The 20,386-nt window shown below is 37.0% G+C and overlaps 1 protein-coding gene across 2 annotated transcripts in view; it reads right to left on the bottom strand.

Moving 5' to 3' along the window:
• HS3ST5 (heparan sulfate-glucosamine 3-sulfotransferase 5) overlaps window positions 1-20,386 on the bottom strand; it is a 245,783-nt gene that overhangs the window by 131,358 nt on the left and 94,039 nt on the right. For both annotated transcript variants that reach the window (XM_075202944.1, XM_075202945.1), the window contains exon 2: window positions 4,560-4,725. The gene's annotated coding sequence lies outside the window, so the exon portion shown is untranslated. The remainder of the gene's footprint in view (window positions 1-4,559; window positions 4,726-20,386) is intronic.

Consider the following 20,386-nt stretch of genomic DNA (forward strand, 5'->3'; position numbering starts at 1 on the left):
TGCTAGGAATTAATAGGTCAATGTCAGTAGCACTGTATAAGCAGCACCAGTTTGACTCAGTCTCAGTCAAACCAAGTATCACTCTTCTGTGGTAAGCAATCTCTAGCATCTTTTAATAAGGAAATAACTACAGCTCAACTTTCGTATGCTGAGACTTTGAATATTAGCTTCCTCTGGTAGCAATGATTTGGATTTATGTCTTAAACATAGGCTGCTCATATTGTTGACCGGTAAACAGTTTGAGCTCACATGGTAATGTAGATTTACTGATCTCCAATGAGTAGGGCTTAAAGCTCCCATCCTACCCTTTAATACATTTGATGTATTTTAATATAGTTAAACAAAGCACTCTCATTTCTACTGAACAAAAATGTCCTAGCTATCTTATTAAATAAGTCCTTAAGTTTAATTTTGTCACATTTAAAATGTTCATTTTGCATCTAAAATTAGTTTGAGCCATTTTACTGTCTGCACAATGATGGCGAGACACCTGCTGAGGGTGAAGCTAGGAAAGTATTGTAATCTCCGTTCTCAAACTGATTACGCGATACAGTAGAAATATCTAAACTACAAATATACTTAAAATTATTTCCTGCTTCTTTAAATTCCTGTTTTGTTTTTCTTCATGTGTACGAGAGACCACCATCATTCGATTCAAATCCATGCATGAATATAATATGTGAGAGAAAATCATAATAGAGTATCGTCAGGGTACAAGCAACTGACTATATGCAGCTAACGCACACACAAAAGTAAACGTCTATAAAAATGTTGTACAAACTACGTTTTGTTTTAAAAGAAAACACAGCTTTCATCTTCAATTTAACTCCACTAATTCCAAATTGCAAGAAAATTAACAAAATTATTTAGAAATAACTTCATTTTCAGAAAACTACCTTCAATAACACATAAGAAAAGGATAAACAGATAAAGCTAATGCAAAATAGAAATCGAGTAAATTACATCATTAAAAATAATTGGTTCAAAACAAACTTACTATGTATTACTATGTAGAACTGCTCTCCCTATTAATTCCCACCCAAACAAGGAAGATAAGACAGCTACATACAAGTCACTATGTTACACATTGTAGGAAAATCTCATAAATTTGATGTGAATATTGTAGCAGTGCGTAGTCCTGAATTACAGAAATATAAGTGGTAACAAAGTATTAAAAATATTGTATCAAATCAAGAGACAGTGGCAGATTAGGTTTGCAACCAAGTGCATACTATCAAGTAGAGTATATACCAGCATAATAATATCTATCTATCTACCCCCCATGGAGATGCAGCCTAATTATTATTATTATTATTATTATTATTATTATTATTATTATCCTTTATTTATAGGGCGCCACAAAATTTCCGCAGCGTTGTACAGAGACAGACAAAAGACCATACAGGGTACATACAGTACCGAACATTAAACAAATACTACCAGGACTTCAAACACTCCAAACATAACTTGCATAGTGACTAGGAGCTGAAGCCTAGGTAGAGAAACAAGAGGGAAGAGGGCCCTGCTCATAAGAGCTTACATCCTAGAGGGAGGGTAAACAGACAGGAGGCACAAAGGGAGTTAGAGGAGGGGATTGAGCGCAAGAGAGGGAGGAGAGAGTGTAAGGTAGTCAAGTATGGATAGAAGATTATGTGGATGGCTGGTAGGCTTTGAGAAAAAGATGAGTTTTGAGTGCTTGTTTGAAGGTGCCCAAATTAGGGGACAGTCGGAGAGAGTTCATTTCAATGGAGAGGGGCAGCCCGGGAGAAGTCTTGGATTCTGGAGTGGGATGAGGTGATCAGGGTGGAGGAGAGGCGACGGTCATTGGCCGACTGCAGGGAACGGGATGGAGTGTGAATGAGTGGACTGACTAGAGTCCATCACTTGACCCCTGGTGCAAAGATCTGTGCTAATTATGATGATCATCAGTAGAGTGTTAAAAAAATAAAAAAAATAAAGTCAATGATGATGACTGTCATGTCAAGTATGTAGCAACATCAAGATACACTTAAAGTCCTTAAAGCATATCTTGATGCACCTTAGATACATGCAACTCAGAATAACCAAATAAGAGAGCAATTTTGCGGGCCTGCATTTTACCTGTATGTTCGGGCAGTACATTGGACTCGTAAAATTTGGACCATTATGTTTATGGTAAATATGTCAATCTAAAGTTCATATTCCTCAATTGTTTATCTGTTCATAGCCAAGGTCAGAAAGGTGTTCTTCAGAGTAAGCATTGTTAGGCTGTGACATTCCATAAGTAGGAAGGTGGAAGACTCACTAAAATGGATTTAAAAAGGAGCGGATGTCCTTCATAAAAGAAATTGTCTCTGTAGTAACAATTAGTAAATGACTGTGTAGCTGATTGATCAAGGGAATTAATTTGATTGTTAATTATGGGGTCAGCAAGGAATTGTTACCCCTAGGGAAATTAAACTGACCATAATCTTTTGTTTTGCCTTTGTCTGGAGCTTCACAGCTACAGTTTAGAAAATATTAACTTTGATTGGCCTGTGTCTTTGTCAACTTCACAAGCTATGTGCTATGTACATGCCTGATAATGGTGTCCTTTGCCAAAACCAGCTGTATTTGTATCATTTAGCATTACTTTAGTAAGGATATTATTATATCACCTGCTCCTGATCCATTGTAAATCCATGGTGAAATTAAATTACCCAATCTGGTTTACTGTTTGCATGACTCTGGGAAAGTGCAAAGACAGAGCTTGGCTGATTGAATTGCAGTCTCCAATTTGGCTTATATCCGATCCCCTTTATTCATTGTCTAAAAGCTGTGGGCCTGCTGGGAAAATTTAATCCCTTTACTTCTTACAAAAGCTGCAGTGAAGTTATTGCATTTGACCTGATATTGCAGTGAGTTTGACCCATAAATGACCTCCGTGCAAGATAATGATCTTACTGATATCAATAAGATCATTTTTGGGCATTGCAGAAGATGCTTTCAGAAGGCATCCATTGTCCACCTGTGTGTGGGGACACCTTCCAACTGCACTAACAAGATGCAGCCAAGCAAAAAATGATCCAACCATTCAGTTTTCGGGTGGAGTTTTGGCATGATTTGGCATTAGAATTTCATGCTTCATATTTTACGTTTTCAATATTTGAGTTTAGTTGTCTTCAGAACACTTTTTCTTTTTGTTGGCTACAATCTTAAAACATTTGTTAATTGGAGTTATATGGCTGAACCAGTTTTATGCTGTACTGTTTTATTAATTGGAAATGTTCTGCTTTTTTGTTTATTGAATAAAGTGTTAAACCCCCCCCCCCAAAAAAAACCAAAAGAACATTTGTTAATTGTTCACAAATAAGTTGATAAAATTATATGTGATATCTATCCAACAGCTCATTTTAGATGTAGGCTTAGGGCCTCATTCATCAAGACTAGTACCTTATTTTAGCATATTGTACGCAAAATCAGTCTGTGCATCATCATCATTTATTTATATAGCGCCACTAAGTCCGCAGCACTGTACAGAGAACTCATTCACATCAGTCCCTGCCCCATTGAAGCTTACAGTCTAAATTCCCTAAGACAGACACACACTCACACACAGACACTGACAGACAGACAGAGAGGGAGACAGACAGACAGAGAGGAAGAGACTAGGGTCAATTTTGACAGCAGCAAATTAACCTACCAGTATGTTTTACGAGTGTGGGAGGAAACCGGAGCACCCAGAGGAAACCCACGCAATGCCCAGAAGCAGGACATATGCCAGTAAGCACAGCCCTGTTCTCTCCGTCTTCGAACACAAAGGACACTTACTACAGCCTACTATTTCTGGGAGTAAATGGGGCAGGGAAGGGGCGTTTTGCTGTAGTGAATATACAGTAAAGGTGTGCTAATCTCGAGCACACGCAGCCACGTCTGAATCCAGCTCTGGGCATCTCAAAGTTACTTGTTTTTTTGCCGTATCTCTTGCTCCAGCTACAGAGCTACAAGTCCTGATCAGTAGTGATGAGTCTCGTATGCATGCTATAACATGTGTTTGCAATCAGGCGCAAGTGTAAAAATTTGTTTTATGTTCAGTAAACATTAAGAACATCCTAAAAAATGTATTTCATGGGAAAAAATGATACAAAAAAAAACACTTTTTTTTTTTTACAATCTTATCACTAATGCCTATATTATTAACAGTTAACATTAATTTAATAATTTTTTTTTCAGTGCGTTCTTTTGCAAATTTAAAGTCCATGTATTGGACTTATTCTGCAGTATAGTAGAACAAAGCAGATCTACAGCTGAATTAATCAACACACGTCTTCGGGTCCCTATTCTGGAGTGCGCAGAGCCGCTTTACATGCATTTTTGAACAAACGCACTTGTGCTCAGAATGCGTGCCTTGATGAATCAGGCCCGTAATGTGCATAAACTGCAGATAGAATATCCTATGCTGTAATGCTGTAACAGGTTTATCCTGCAGGTTAATAACTATTGGGTTTTAGAAACTTATATCGAATACATAGAATGTTCCTGCATTAGTACAATCAATTACATGTGACAATAAAGTATATTATGCTGTATCATTAACTAACCTTTGTGTTCTTCTGTGCATCCAGCCCTCCTCATCTGACCGGATCGGAGCAAATCAGTTTTCATCCATCTGGAAGCCTACTATCTTTTATTTACCATCATCCTTGTTTAAAAGGGATTTCATAATGTTATCTTCTAGAAGGTTGAACTATACAATATCTGGGAAGTCTGAAAAACATTAAGAACATTTATTTTATTGTATTGCATTGTATTATATTTTCCTATATTAGGGGAGAACTATATAAACACAGCATCCAGCACAGCTCTAACTTTATAAATAATCCTTCATTTAATGTTTATGATATACAAAAAAGTAGAATAAGTGAAGCTTATATAAGCACAACAATCAAGTACTGCTACTATTACCTACTATTCTCCCTACATTTCTAAACCTTCTTATTCCATACCTTGGACTCGAGGGTGTATTGCAATCCTGATCTACACACACATGAAGGGATGTGTACAACACGTATGAATAATGTGTATATACTATTTACATTGGACATTTCTACAGCTGAATGGAACCATGCATAAAGCAATCCACTTTGTAATAAACATTTAATAACACAAGTACAGCTTTAGGATTGTAGTATTAGCAAGAGGTCAGGGAATTTATCAGTGGTCCATACAATTAGTCTTCAGAAAGGAAAAGATCATAGTCAATGATCTTGTTGCAAAAAAATAATGAGTGAGCATACATACATTTCAGAGGTACTCAGGAGGTCCCTGTAATTGGCAGTCATCCGCTACTTTACATTGAACTCTTTTTACCATTTCAAGTTTTAATATGGGCTAATGTAATAAAAACATACACTCAAAAATAACACACGCAATAAAACATTCATTATTTATTTAAGATATACAATAAACATGTCTTACAATATTAGTATTATTAGACAGGAGTTTGAAGTGAATGTTTGACTCTTTGCACTATATGTATTTCCATTTGGACCTGCAATCCCACCAAAGTAGGCATAGATTGATTTTCCAGGGGCTATTACAAACATTAGTATGTAAAGCAGTTAGACACAATTTTATGGAAATAGAAACTTTGTCCTTTTGAAAATTACCTTTAAATATCCTTTAATGAGTTACTTTCTCTACGGTAAAGTTCTAAAGTATATGTCTTAATATAGAAAGAATATAAGATTTCTAGACAAAGAAGTAAACACATGAATTACTTGAAACACTGAAACCAGTAAGGTTTTTTGTAACAAGTAAAAGACGTCCTTTTCTAGACACAGGTCTTCTAAATAAATTAGAAGAAAAATAGGTGTTAAAGGCACTATAAAGTGTTTTCTTTATTTGTATTATGTGTAGGAAATGTGAAAATATATTTTCTATCTTTGAATGAACACTTTTCTGTGGAGATAGAATGTTTTCTTACAGCTGGTTCTTGGTGGTCTTTAGACCTTTCTTTTCCTCACTCTCATACACTCTGCTCTCTTTCTCCATCTACCCTGTAAGCACCTGTCTGATAAGAAAACAAGGTCATTCAACTTGCAGTTAGGAAGATGAGGGGTTCAATGGAGGATAGTAGCACCCTTATCAAAGTAAAGTCTCTTATATCAAAGGATGCCAAGACCAATGAGACACCAATCCTAGTACTGAAAAAACATTAAGAAAATCACAGGACTTGTTAATGAGGATTGCAGTGAAAGTTGGGTTTTGCACCATCAAACATGTTTTTGTACCCAGTGCACATTAAGATCCACAACCTGAATGGGTATTAACTTGGCCATTTGCTCAAATGATTGCACAAGTTTACTATTTCTTGTTCTGCTGGTTCACTATACATAACGTGCCAAGCAGCATTCCCATTTGAACATATCCCTTTTTAATTTATTGATTTGACCCACATTAAGGTAATATTGATTTTGGTAAATAAGGGTACTCTATGTCAAGTGTAAGTGCTATATTTGTTAAGCTTTTTTGTTGTTATTTTAGAACAAGTAAGCAGGTCAGAGGCAGCACATCCAAAAATGCTCAACTTTTGAACTGATCATAATTTGTTCTGAGTAAAGCAAGAGCTGCTTTGTTTTAGAATTGTCAATTTACAGCCTTGATTAAATAAGGTTGTATGGTGCTAATACTTTTGCAGTAAATTTACACCTAGACCTGTAAGTAAAGGCCATTTAAAATGTAAACAAACCATTTTCCAAAAAGTGATTGTTTAGATACCAAAATCTTGAAAATTCTGAACTGAGGTTAGCATGGTTTGGTAGATGAGCTTCCACAATCTGGTCTACATGTGACTAAAGATGGCATGTTATATTCCCTAATTAACACTATGTAGTAATAATGTGAATGCAGGGAAGATCATTTATGCAGTGTTCCTGGTGCTGTCAGGAGCCACCTCTCCAAAGTCCATGAGTGGGACTCATCCTTAGCACTTTTGAGATATATGCTGAGGACGAGTCCCACTCATCATCAGCACTGAAGGGGTTAAAGGGGACATTCGTTCATTGCTACCTTCCTAGGTAATTGTGTTCCTTGCACTTCTTTGCTCCCTGCTTCCTGACATCTTGGTTTGCTCCTGCCTCAGACTGTGTACTGACCCTGCTATTTCCTCCTGGCTACTCTCCTGGGCTACCCATAGGCATCTTAATACAGCCACCAGCCTTTCTGTTCACTAATGCCTGATCTTGACCAGGTTCTACTTCCTCCTGGATACATTCAAGCTGTCATGACTGCAGGTACCTGCTGCCAGTGAACAGAACTGGCTGCCAGCCACTGGGATCCAGCCACCTAGCATTAGGTAACATGTTTCAATATTGTTACCATGACATTAATTCTCTGGTCATAAAGATGGAGCTTTTCTTCCTTGATTTATGTGTTGTACAGTCACAGCAGTAGCAGGTTTATACTTCCCAACCTGCTTTCATCTTGTTTTTCATATATGTTCCTACAGGACATAATATGCACTAAATTGAATAATTGATTCTAAATTATTCTTTCTTTTACTTCAATCACTTCATGCCCAGGTTGACTTAAATAGGGTCTACAGATAAATCAAGACTTACATGTCTTACACTGTTCACGCCATAGTATTATTATGTGAGTGTGGCACAGTTAAGAGGTGGGCACAGTGATCGGCATACCAAAGTCAAAGTCAACCTTGCTCTATCTGAGACCACGGAACTCTGTCCTGGATAAAATGTATGATGAACCTTTCCTAACAGTTAAAGGAAATGTTGGAAGATAAAATTTAATTTAATCTTTTTCTCTGCACTGCTAAAGATTAACTATATTACAGAGAATCAAATTAAATAAAACCCAATAGTAGTTATTGTTTACCTAATAAATTCCATTGTAGAAAATGAGAAAGGAAGAGGATGCAGACTCTCCAAGATTTCACTTGGTACTGTAGCTTTTTAACTTCTCAGTTACATTGCTTTTGGAGTAGCTTGGACTGACTTAATAGATGTTTAAAAACATGTAAGTTATGAAGTCATAATATGTCGTGCAGACCATTTTTGTACCAGGTAGAATAGGTTTGAGAGCCCAGATTATCTTTTCCAACTTATTTGATACAAGTCAGCTGTAATACTTAGCTCACATGATGGTGTTAAATATTACAAATATCTCAAATACATTCTTATTATTCTACCAAATGACAGAAGAAACAATATTTCTAACAAAAATTTTGCACTGTATTATCAACTTGGGGATATACATGAAAATAAATGTGTTGAGTTCCCATTAAAGGAAATATGAAATAGAGGACAAACCTTCATTACATTTGTACTAAATATCTTTTATTTTTTAACTAAATGTAGCCTAGTGCTGTCCTGTGACACACCACAAGCTGCTAGATAAATGACTTGTGCACAGAACTGACAGAACGACATAACAGATAAACAGCACATTATCACATTCCTGAGCTGTTGTGGTGTGTGAAAGGTGACCATTGGAACCTGCAGGACCTCAACAGAGACCAATTTGATATACGACGCGGCAAGATCAGTGAGTAAATACACTTTTTACCATTCTAACGGTTAAGTCCGTGAAAACTCAACATACCGCGCTTGTCATCTGTATCCCCACGGAAGTTTCATCTATATGTAGATGTGGGTCAGATTTATTCCCCAAGGGGATTATATTTCTCTGTATTCTAGAGCCGTCCGGACGGAGGTTTATTTCAGATACTCCTCGTTGTTTGCTTAGTCCTTGGATTAATCTGGACATTTATTCAATCAACTGGACACACGAGTTTGATTGGGCACTATGATTTATTAGCCCTATATAGACAATTCTCTGTGACCATACATTTCATCCAGTATGGCATGAATTTACTCTATATTTATACTCCTCCTATAAGCCTCCTAGGAGCATATTCTCATTTATTTTTATACCAGCTTTTATATTTATAGGGATTCCTTGTGGGATGTATTGATTGTGTTATATTAAACTGTTTTATTATATCAACCAATCTCATGGTTTATTTCTGGTTGATTTACCACCTCTCCCCAGCGCCATTTTTGTTCTCTACCATTGGAACTGTATGGCATTCGGGGCAGAGGAACAGTCAAGAGATGACTAAAGGTGATAATGGAGAACATATGAGAAATATTATGTAGATTGTTGTATGCTCACAGTGATTGGAGAAAGGCTGCCAGGTCACTGGTAATGACAAGGAGTGTTACTTTTAAATCTGAGTGATCACATTTATTTAATTAATATCTTCTGCAAGTTGATGGTATAATGGGTTGGACGGTATAATACTATTGGACTGATTGTTAGATTATAAGTAAATGTGTGAATTGTATACGGGCCACTTTCTAGTTCTGATCATATCAACATTGACTACTTGCTTACTTCATTGAGTGGCATCCTGTGCGATAATATGGAAGCCAAAATAGTCTATTATAGCTTGTGTAATACTGTTTGAGTGAAGAAGATATTATACCCTTGTAAACATAATAATTGCATTAAACTGAATTGACATCCAGCACAATTTTAGTCTTTAATGGAGATGGAATTCATCTGCTGTACTGACAGCATAGAGAAAGGGTGTACAAGACCTACACAGTGATTGTAATTACCCTTTACAATAGTGCAACAGGTATCATTGAAGTTCATTAAGAAGAGGATATTATTAATTCCAGTGATGACTAAACCTACGAACTGTAAAAATACTGACCAGTCAGTTCAATCAGGAGTGAGAATCATAAATGCTGGAGTTCAACAAATTAATTATATGTTACCACAGGAATTATTTCTATGTGCACCAACTTATGGCCATCATATAACTGTTGGTTATATATTATACCTGCAGATATAATTAGTCCATTTGAACAGTTTATAAATTATGGCAGTGATAACGATATTATAGCATGTAATATAGTTTAGGACTGTTCACTGTCAAGATCTTACATTTATGCATAGAAAACTTGTGGTGATACAAGCATTATAATATAAGTTTTTATTTAATGTGTATTGCTTTTGGATTCATTGTTTTCATTAAACATAAACTGTATGTAGTAATGTATCTTTATTGTATTAAAAGTTACTTAGAATAAGTAATTACTTAAGAGGTTTTACAGCTAGATAAGAGATTACTTACTGAAGGAAAACATTCAATAGAACTATCGTAGTTTCTCCATTTATAGATCCTGAAGTTATGAAATGGCTTTATTTATTAATTATCAATTATAAAATCACTTAGTTGATTGAACCCTACAACAGATCAATAAGTATATACTATCTGATTGAAGTTCTACCAAAGAACATTGTTCATGTGATAGAACATTGTTCATATGTAAATGTGATAATTTGAGTAGTGTTGGGGAAGGGGAACATTCTGAGTCGACCCCTGGCTGCTCTAATTCTGGGTTACCTGCCAAGTCTCTATTTAGGATCAGGTGGAGGCACCAATAGATTCACAGGATAAAATACTGTGGATAAAGAAAAATACTTACCTTAAAGTAACTGTAGAACATTTACCATATCAAGGAGGTGTTACATAAATATATGCAAAGTCCTCCATAAACTATAGTGTATGTCCCTAACAATAGAGAAGCAATAAGAATGAAGTGTACATACTGCATACATTCAATATTATGTAACATGTTACAATATTGTTATATATTTTATCTCTCTTTTTCATTATCTCTAAATGTTGTGACTCATGTTTGTGAAGAGCTTGTTTGGGCATGCCTGCCGTTGATTGTCTACATAATGATAATAATTACTGCCCGCCAATTAAGCTATCCAGCAAAAGAAACATGCAACATTATAAACACAGCGACATTACAGCTGAACCCTGCATAAAGAGTCAACATGTCATGAATTAAACATTCAAACCCAAAAACAAATGTAACAGATGTAAGTGTTTAATTAAAGTCTGAATGAAATTAATTCAAGAGGCTTAGTTTTCAGCATGAACTGCTCCTCTGCGAAGTGCTAATGTAAGTAACAGCCACCTATATGCTCTCAACCAGCACCATGCAAAGTAATGCACTTGCAGTTATAGGAAACAGTGATCGTATATGTTTCACATGTGGATGAACAGATGCTAAGCACAAGACAGCACTCAGCAATGTAAATGATCCACACATCACTCTAATACAGTAAATTTAACATAACCATTTTGCACTCAAGGTTTCAGAACTATATAAATAATAGGGCGGTTACTTACACACTTGTTTTGATATAGCTCTTTGCAGTGGTCGAAGTGGGCAAGTATATGGTGGTATGCCATACCACGATTGATCCTACTGCCTTCTTTGTAAAACTATAAAATGTCATTCACTTACATTTTTCATACCTTCACTTCCAAATTTACATACTGCCACTTCTAAATTTCCATAGCACCACTTTTAGATACCCCCTTTGACCACTGGCTCTTTGTCATTGTTAAGTGGATGTGGATTTGACAATACAACAAAAAGTGGGATTAATGATAAAAATACATGGAAACAGGGGCAGAAAAGTGCATTGCCAGGTTCTATAGCAAAATTTGCTGTCGCACTATCCTCCCAGACTGTCTATGCCGAGAAGAGGCAGAGCACAAGCAACGGGTTGGGGGAGGGGGGCTTGGGTTGGGGGATATGAACAGGGTGCCTCAGTGGAGGAGGTCCTGCAAGACCCATAGCAGCCTCAAACCCTCTGCACCTCCTGTAGTCCCATCATTAGGAGAAAAGTAGAAAGTGAAAGGCTTGATATTCCTATTTTAAGGGTCAAATTATATCTTATAGAACTCATCTGACTCTGTGTCCAAGCTCCTCTCATGTATCACTGATTTGCGCTACATACATTTTTTAACAGCAAGTTTTGTACCTTTTTAACATAAAGCTGAAGTTTATTTCTCAGGAGGTTATCCAATTACTCAGTGTTCCCTTTGCAAAATTAATATGTGGGGGATATTTATATGGCTGCCACTGTAAACAAAAGTGTGTCTCCTGGAAACATTTGGTTGCTGCTTATTCCCAGGAAGGTATATCCTGATCTCTCAGTCTGAGCCCGTCAGTCAGGAAGCTTATCATACCTTGAAGTAGAAAATTGAACAATGCCATATGTCTTCTTAAAGGTAATTAGATTGATATATGTTGAAGAAACACAAACCATCTCTTAGTTGGCAACTGCATCTTTAAATCGTGTTATGTTTTATTTACAAAAAAAATTGTGATACTTAAAATGAACTTGCTACCAAGACTGCTCTACTTATTCCAAACCTTGCCAATTAAGGTGTCCGGACCTATGCTAACTCAATAACACAGATGGTCCAATTCATCTAGAAGAACAAAACTTAGAGGACGAGCTTTTCAAACCTAAGGCACAGAACTTCCAATGGGGGAAGAGGCTTTCTAGATGTCAAAATTTATTACCTCTAAGCCAGGCAAATGCCTGGTTTGCTCCTTGGCAAACCCTGAGGTGGATATACTTCTTGCAAAGTACTCTCATTAGCTTTGATAATTGGTGTACCTTCCAAAAAGCACCTGCACTGGTTCTCTTTTACCCGGTTATAACCTTATTGTCAGATCCGGGATTCCTGTAAAATCCATCTAAAAATATTCTCTCTCCCTTCACCTTTCAGCCCAATATGAACCAACCCATGTTTTCCCCCAGTGCAACACATGGCATTCTTCCTCTCCTGGTTTAATAAGGGTATCAGATTATTATTTTTTTATGGAGAATGGTATGTGTTCCTTTAGATGTGCTACAGCATAAATTTGATTTTTGTGGCAAGACTCTTTGAATATTTCCAAATGAGGCACTTTGTTAATTCCCTCTTAAACCAGATTCCTCCATTTGAGTTTCTGAGCTATTGTAACCACCTCTCAAATGGTATAATTTCAATTCTCTACTTTTGATTGCTAGCAGTCTGTTACTCCAAAACACAAGTTCAATTGGGAGGCAGACCTGGAGAGAGTATCAGAGGAGGATACCTAGTAAATGATAAGAGAAACAGTTTCAAAATCTTCTACTTCCTTCTATTAAGTTGCATTGGATGTATAATTCTGTCTCCTCACAACATTGGAGAGGTTATGGGGAGACAGGCTCATTCCTTCCATATATGGTGGTGAAGTCCTAAAATATCTGCATTCTGGGCCAGAATCATTGATCTTCTGAGTAAAATAATTACAGTTTGTATTGCTAAAACCCCATGGTTTCTCCTGTTCCTTCCCCTAGAGGACTTAGATACCCCCTTGTTGTATCAAGTCTATAATAAGATATGGCTTATTTATATAACAGATCTCATAAATTCACACAACTTGGTGCTTATACTAATTTCATAATAGGCCAAGCTCTCAAAATTAACCTTCAGGTGGAGTCAACAGGGATCTCAGCTTCAGTCTTAGCCTCCAATATTATTAATATTAATATTATTAATATTCTCCCCATACCCACTTATCCTTGTTCTCTACAATATCCCACTCATTTAGCAAACACATATATTATACCAAAACATATTAACATAATAATTCCTAGTGTCTGAGTGGTAGTCAACATCATCAGTATTGTCATTTCAGTATTTAGTTTAGTTTTTAGTATTAATTTGACCATGAGTAACTATGTACATTTTTTGGGGATATGCATTGCCAATTACTGTATACAAAAATCTGAAAAAATAAATATAATAAAATCGTAAATAAATTTGAATTTCATTTTTAAGGTTAGAACTTGAGGGGGAAGGGTGCAAGAACTTCTGGTCTGCAATGCAAAATGTAACCCACATACCATTAACTCAGATTTTGACAACCTGTGTCTGTCCAACTGTTACCATTATTAACCTGGATATTTTTTCATTTTCTGGAGTGTTACTGAAGTGACAGGCAGACATCCAATGACAGATACTCAAACTGGTGGCCTGTCAATATAACATTTTAACCTTTCTCTGCTATTACCCTGCTGTTCTTACAATACTCTTCAGTAAGAGCAGTCTTTTAACCCCCCCCCCCTTCTCTATAATCAGCGAGCCCTTGTGCAGGGAAATCCACCTCAAAATAAAACTCCTAGTCTAGCCATCCCTTGGGCTGACTGCATATCCTAATACATCAGAGCAAACAGGAGACATTTCTACTTGTTTCTTGGAGCAGCTCACAACTTGTGGAGCCATGCGTATGTGGTCGCATACTCAATGGGCTGGCAGCCTATTAAAAACATTATTTAAAAATGATGCATTCTAATATGGGACCAGTCCGGAGGGAAGATGTCCTCTGTTGCTCAGCCCAGACCGGATCTATTTGGTAATTAGGACATTAAGACTGCAAACACTAAAATATTGCAGCTTTACGACAGAAAAAAGTGTTAATATGATCATATAAACACTACTTAATTATGTTCTATTTTTACCCCAATTAAAACATTTAGGGGGGAATCAATTGACTGTTGTTCGTGAAAATAACGCACCACTCACACTATTAACGTTAGTACGTTAATTTTAACGCAAGCAAAAATCAGTGTTGCAATTAGCGTACTAACGGTAATAATGCGCACTATTACCGTAATAAAGTCAATATTGCACGGACCGCGTTATTCTCACAAACAACGCTAGCAAATTGAATTCCCCCGCTTAGAAATGTTTCTGTGTATTTTTTTCTCCTTGATTCACATTGAGCTCTACATATTAAAAAAATGTAGACACTCATGATATGAAGTCTACTGAGCTTATAATCGCCACCCCTCACTCCACTTAAAGTGTCAAGTTACATGTCTAAACCTACTACATCTACAATTAAACTGAACTAGAAATCTTGTCTCAATTTTAACAAAATAATAATTTCAGTTAATGATTAGTCTAGATTGTCCAGGGAAAAATGAAACACATACTGTTTAGCTGTCCAATAAATGGTTAAGGTTTTACTTACCTGTTAGATCTTCTTGAAGGAAATGGTGTAGCGAATTTTAATGTAGTGCTATAGATGTATCAAGACACACACATATAAATTCATTGGGGTAATCACATTGCTCTAACACCATGTAAAAATATGGTATAAATGAAAACAAGAAATAAATCATGTTTCTCACAGAGAATCCTAGTTTTACAGTTAAATCCCCAGTCATAATCTAACCTCCCGTGCAGCCTAAATCAGTCGCATTACTATCTCAGTTCACAATTAGAGCATCTTGCAAATTAACCTCCTACCATCAATTTATCTCCACAAACTTAAAGTAATGATATACCCTCCCTGTAAACACTGGTCCTTGGATTTAACAGTGATTGAAAGCAGAAAATCAACATTGGCCATTCATTGACATAGAGAGACAACATATGATTGGTTGTGAGCAGCTTAAAGCATCATATTATGCCCACTACAGTGGCATTTTTACCTGCCACATTTAAACCTCGTAATTGGGGGGCGTTATTTTAAAGTATTTAAGACTCTCAAAATATATTAAGTTAGCTATGATGCAGACAGTGGAAAAAATAATTAGGACCGCTACACACACGTTTTATGACAAACATTTGCTTCTCTTAGCTTTGCATTATTTTTTAGCCTGCAACACCCAGAAGTATCAGTCCTGTGTTAAAAATTCAGTAGTGAAGGGAACATTTGTCAGGATGCGTTTGAGCTGCATTTGGCCACAATGAACACTTGTGTCAGGCACCGTCCCGCACTCTTACCTGGTGCCGGGACGGACGCCCTCTCTGCTGCCGCTCATCCCGTTGCTAGGCAAAGGGATGTCACTTTCGGCCCCACAAGAAGTTCGGACGCACGCGCCCGAACATCACATCTCCATTGCTAGGCAACGGAGACGCTAAGCAGCACTTCCCGTCGGCAGTCAGACTAGCTGACCTCCTCTCCCACCAATGATAGGTCTGGCAGCACTATTTAAACTAGACTCTGGCATCACTAGGGTGCCAGAGTATCTCGTCTCCTAGCCTGTCTCTTGGCTCCCCTTCATATAGATTCATTCTGCCTGCATCTCCTGGATTCTGACCCCTGCCTGTTTGACTACTCTCTCGGATTCTCCCTGGCTCCTGTCTCTTGGCTCCCCTTCATATAGATTCATTCTGCCTGCATCTCCTGGCTCTGACCCCAGGCTTCCCGACTACTCTTCTGCCTGACCCCTCTGTACTTTGTTGCCTGCACGGATCATTGACTACGATTATTCACCAAACCTTGCTGGTAGCTACCTGGGAGAACCGCGACCGACACGTCTCAGCGAAAGTCCAAAACTCCTTGCGGGGTTCCCTGGTGAAGACCTGGGGCGTGGTTAGACTCCGCGCCTCCTTGCGTAGCAGCGCAAATACCAGCAGGCAAGGCCTTCCAACTACCCTGTTTGTGACAACTTGACACTAACAAGTTTGATCTGACAGTTATTTTCAGTGCATTGGTAATGTAATATATTGTTGGACTTTAATCACATCATAACAATCTATATAATTTACAATGCACATAATAGTATCTACTTCAACCCTATTGGTTTTGGATGAAAAAATACAATTCAAGATTATTGGTTGGTGACTCGGTTTGACCCTTTTGTTTGTTTGCCCTCCATATACAAGGAGTTTTTTTAACAATTCACTAAAAAACAATCTGATTGATGCATATGTGACTTGCGTAAGGAATTCTTGGTCTAACTATAAATCTACATCTATTTTCAGGTGCAGAATGAAGCACGGTCACCCTTCTTCCTCCAATATTTTCTGGATGTATTTCTAAACTTTGTAAGACCACATCATGAGCTGAATCCATTGTCACTCCACCTCTGTGTACACCTGCGCTACGTTCTCAGGTTATCAACCCCTACTACTAGAGAACAAGTTCTGGGGGCATCTGAGTACCTGTGAGCGCATCTAGCTCTACGGGAAAGGCGGCTGCTATAGGCGAAGACCTCTGAAGCGGTTCTAGGAGTTGATACCTGGGGCGTGAGCCCTAACATCCATACAGAATTTAGCTTGTCAATCTTTTACATATATGCCAAATATTTTTTGGGTGTCTGGACAACTGAAGGAAGCATTAACTGTATGGAGATCATCCAAAAAAAGCAAAATTAGGTCATTTCCACAATGATCTGTCAGCCACATAGATGGTGATTTTAGTCTCTAGTATGTCAAGTATAAGAGAAAAAATAGTGTTGGAAATGCCATCTAAAATGCTAGCATGTAATCAGCAGGCTCTCCGCCTCTTGCAATTACAGATATTTTCTAAAGTTCTCACAACGCAAACACAGACACAGAATTGTACATTTTTTACATTGGATAAAGAAGAGTTTGCTTTTCTATACATCAAAAATGTTAAGAAATATAATGTGCAAGTAAAAAGGCAAAATATAGAATTCTTTTATGACATATGCTCCAGAAAAAAAAAAAGACTCCCAGAAAAAGAGTTGAAACTAGGTCACATATTTATGCATCCAAAACTTTTCAGTTATTTTAAACAATGTTATAATGCTGCTGTATAACCTTATGTCATTTTACTAGCTTTCATTTCAATAACTTTCCTGCAAATGTAACAGAAAGTAATTAATACCGTGTTCTCCAGATCCAACAATTCAATATAAATTTCACTGCTGTTAAATACTTTAATATCTTAAGTAACATATACAAAAATATTGAAACAGCTAGATCTTTCTGATTGGGAATCAATTCTTCCACCAATTTGTTAATTAAAAAAGGGGAAAGCTATCAATATATTTAAGACAGAGGCACAGCTTGAAGGATAAGTCACCTTTAGTAGAAAATGTTTCGGTATTTACTGTAAAATGGTCATTCCCATGGATCTGCTTCTCCTTCTTTTCACTACAGTGTAAGTTTGGTATTGTTAGAAGAGATCAGCATGTAAGACAGATAGACATATTGCAGCATGTACATATGACAAGAACATTCAATCCATTTTCTAGTTTTCTGTGTTAGTTTATTGTTCTTTTCTTCCTGATGGTGTTCTTATGTCATCAAATCAGTGTTTGAAGTGGTCTGGTGTACAGTGTTATGACCCTGCTCCCCATCTCCCATCTCACTCCTCTTTGTTCTATACTAAAGGCGGCTGCAACACTTATCTTCCTCTCACTCTGCCCTTCATCTGCCTCCCCTCTCTGCACAGCCTTACACTGACTCTCCTACCCCTACCTCCCCACCATAACCTACAAGGCTCACGGCCACTTCACTGCTCCATACATCTCTAACTACACTCCCTCCTGTTCCTTGGTCAATGATCATTGCCTCTTCTCCCCTCTGATCACAGCAATCCACTCCTGAAAGCAAGATTATTCCCAGGTTGCCCCCCTCCACTGGAACAAAAACCGTCGTGCTATCAGACCCTCACCAAGTCTGTGCAGCTTCGAATGGGCATTAACCAACTCTCTATGCTTAGTTACCTCACCCTCTCTCTACATCCATCCCTCATAAGGGCTCCTCCTGTTCTGATCCCTTTCACTGACTACCCGCTTGTGACTGATGTATGTTTGCCCTCCCTTTAGGTTGTAAGCTCTTAGGGCCCTCTTGCCACCTGTCTCACCACCTATTACTTCTGTTCCAACTACACTGTCCACCTCCTCCTTGGGCTTTGCCCTTGTCTCCAACCCGGCTTACCTTTGCAGCTCTTTTGGTAGCTCCTAACCTGTCAGCTGCACCCACACTTTTAGGCACAGGTTCCCAGCTTGTGCCAATTGCTCCTTGCTCCCCCTCCCCTTCTAGCCTTTCTGTAAATAGATATTATTAGCTGTGCTTAGAGCTTTAGGTGTTATAGTGCTACTCATTTATTGTTCTGTGCTGTTTTACCCTGTACTATCTTATTGTTTGCAATCTGTATGGCGCTGTAGACACCTTGTGGCACCATATAAATAAAGGTTATTATTATTATTAATATTAGCAACAACAACAATAATAATAATAATAATGACATATGCCCACTTCTACTGCCTTCATTGTAAAACTATCAAATTTCACCCACATACATTTTCTATACTGCCCCTTGTAAATTTCCATACAGCCCCTTCTAAATTTCCACTTCAATGACTGTATCAAATACAAAATGTGGTAATTGGATTATAAAATTGTAAAATGGGAAGTGATTGTAATGTATGCATGTTTAGAAATATGTGCATGTCATTTCCAAACATAAAAAAATGAATTGGTTAAGAAATAGAGAAAAGGAAATGTAGACACCCTCTTGACCCACATGATTCCTTATATTGTCCTTGACAAAATCTAAAAATTCAAGTTTGAGTGTCCTGTATATGGTAAAATCTATGCATAACAAAAATGTTTATGTATGTTTACATAATGATATAAGACCTTCATATTAAACTTAAAGAAAACTGATAGGTGTGTTTGTCATTTAAACAAAACATCATTCTGGAGAAAAAAACTGTATTACTCTGATCTCAAATACAAAAAGATCCCAATAAGTTTTGTGGTGAAGAAATCAGTGTAAATAAATATGAGGGATATTATATGCTATGTACCCTGTCCACTGACCTGACTTTCCATGGGCAACTGAGATGAAGCCAATAGAGTTAGTACTAGCACAGTGTAATGTGTATATAATATGATTTATATTGTACATAGACTTCAGTCTGTCTTCAACATCAGCCAATAAATTTGTTCTCAGCCCTTGTACGTGCTATTGAAATTATTGAGTTAAAAAAAAGAATGCAATAACCTTCTACGCTTTTACACTTGTATAATCAGCTTCAGAGTCAAGAAACCATCACTGATCAAAAGCATTTCCACTTCATTTCCAGCTTTCCAACGTGCATGCATCCAGTTTAATTACGTATTCCGCTCACAGACATCAATATTTGTAAAGAGCAGAAAAGCACTGAGGAGGAGTACTGCATTTTCATGTTCAGCAACACTTTGCACAAGACTTGTTGTGACACAAACCTGTAATCAGTGCAGAGGCCACGGCTTTATCTCTAGAGTTGGATGGAAATGTACTGTAATGTTCCTCAGAACTGTGAATGTTATATAATTATTAGATGTCTCTAAATGGACAAGTGATACAGTTATTCATGTCATTGATGGCCGTAGTTAAATATGTCAAGCTGAATACTAGTCAACAGTCAGGCTGTAAAATATACTGTATATGTTTAAAATACCAGCAAAGCATAAATTGTAGTAAAATATGTATAAAACACATTAAAAGTTAAATATTAAAAGAGTTAATCCCAATCACTGATAAATACCATCAATAATAGAGCTTGAATTAGTTATTTTCCTTTTAAGCTTCCATTATAGTGTATTTCTTTCAATAACTTTGTAAGAATAAGCAGCATAAATATTATGAATTATAAATCTTATTATTAAACAAGATTGTGTGTAGATATCTGGTGATATTTTCTATAAATTATATATATTTGCTTTTTTTTTTTTAATTTCTTCAGTCATTTCAGTTTTAACTGACTCTGTATGAAGTAAGTAACTAGAAGATAAGAT

This window comes from Mixophyes fleayi, chromosome 3 (assembly GCF_038048845.1).
Source record: "Mixophyes fleayi isolate aMixFle1 chromosome 3, aMixFle1.hap1, whole genome shotgun sequence".
NCBI lineage: Eukaryota > Metazoa > Chordata > Amphibia > Anura > Limnodynastidae > Mixophyes > Mixophyes fleayi.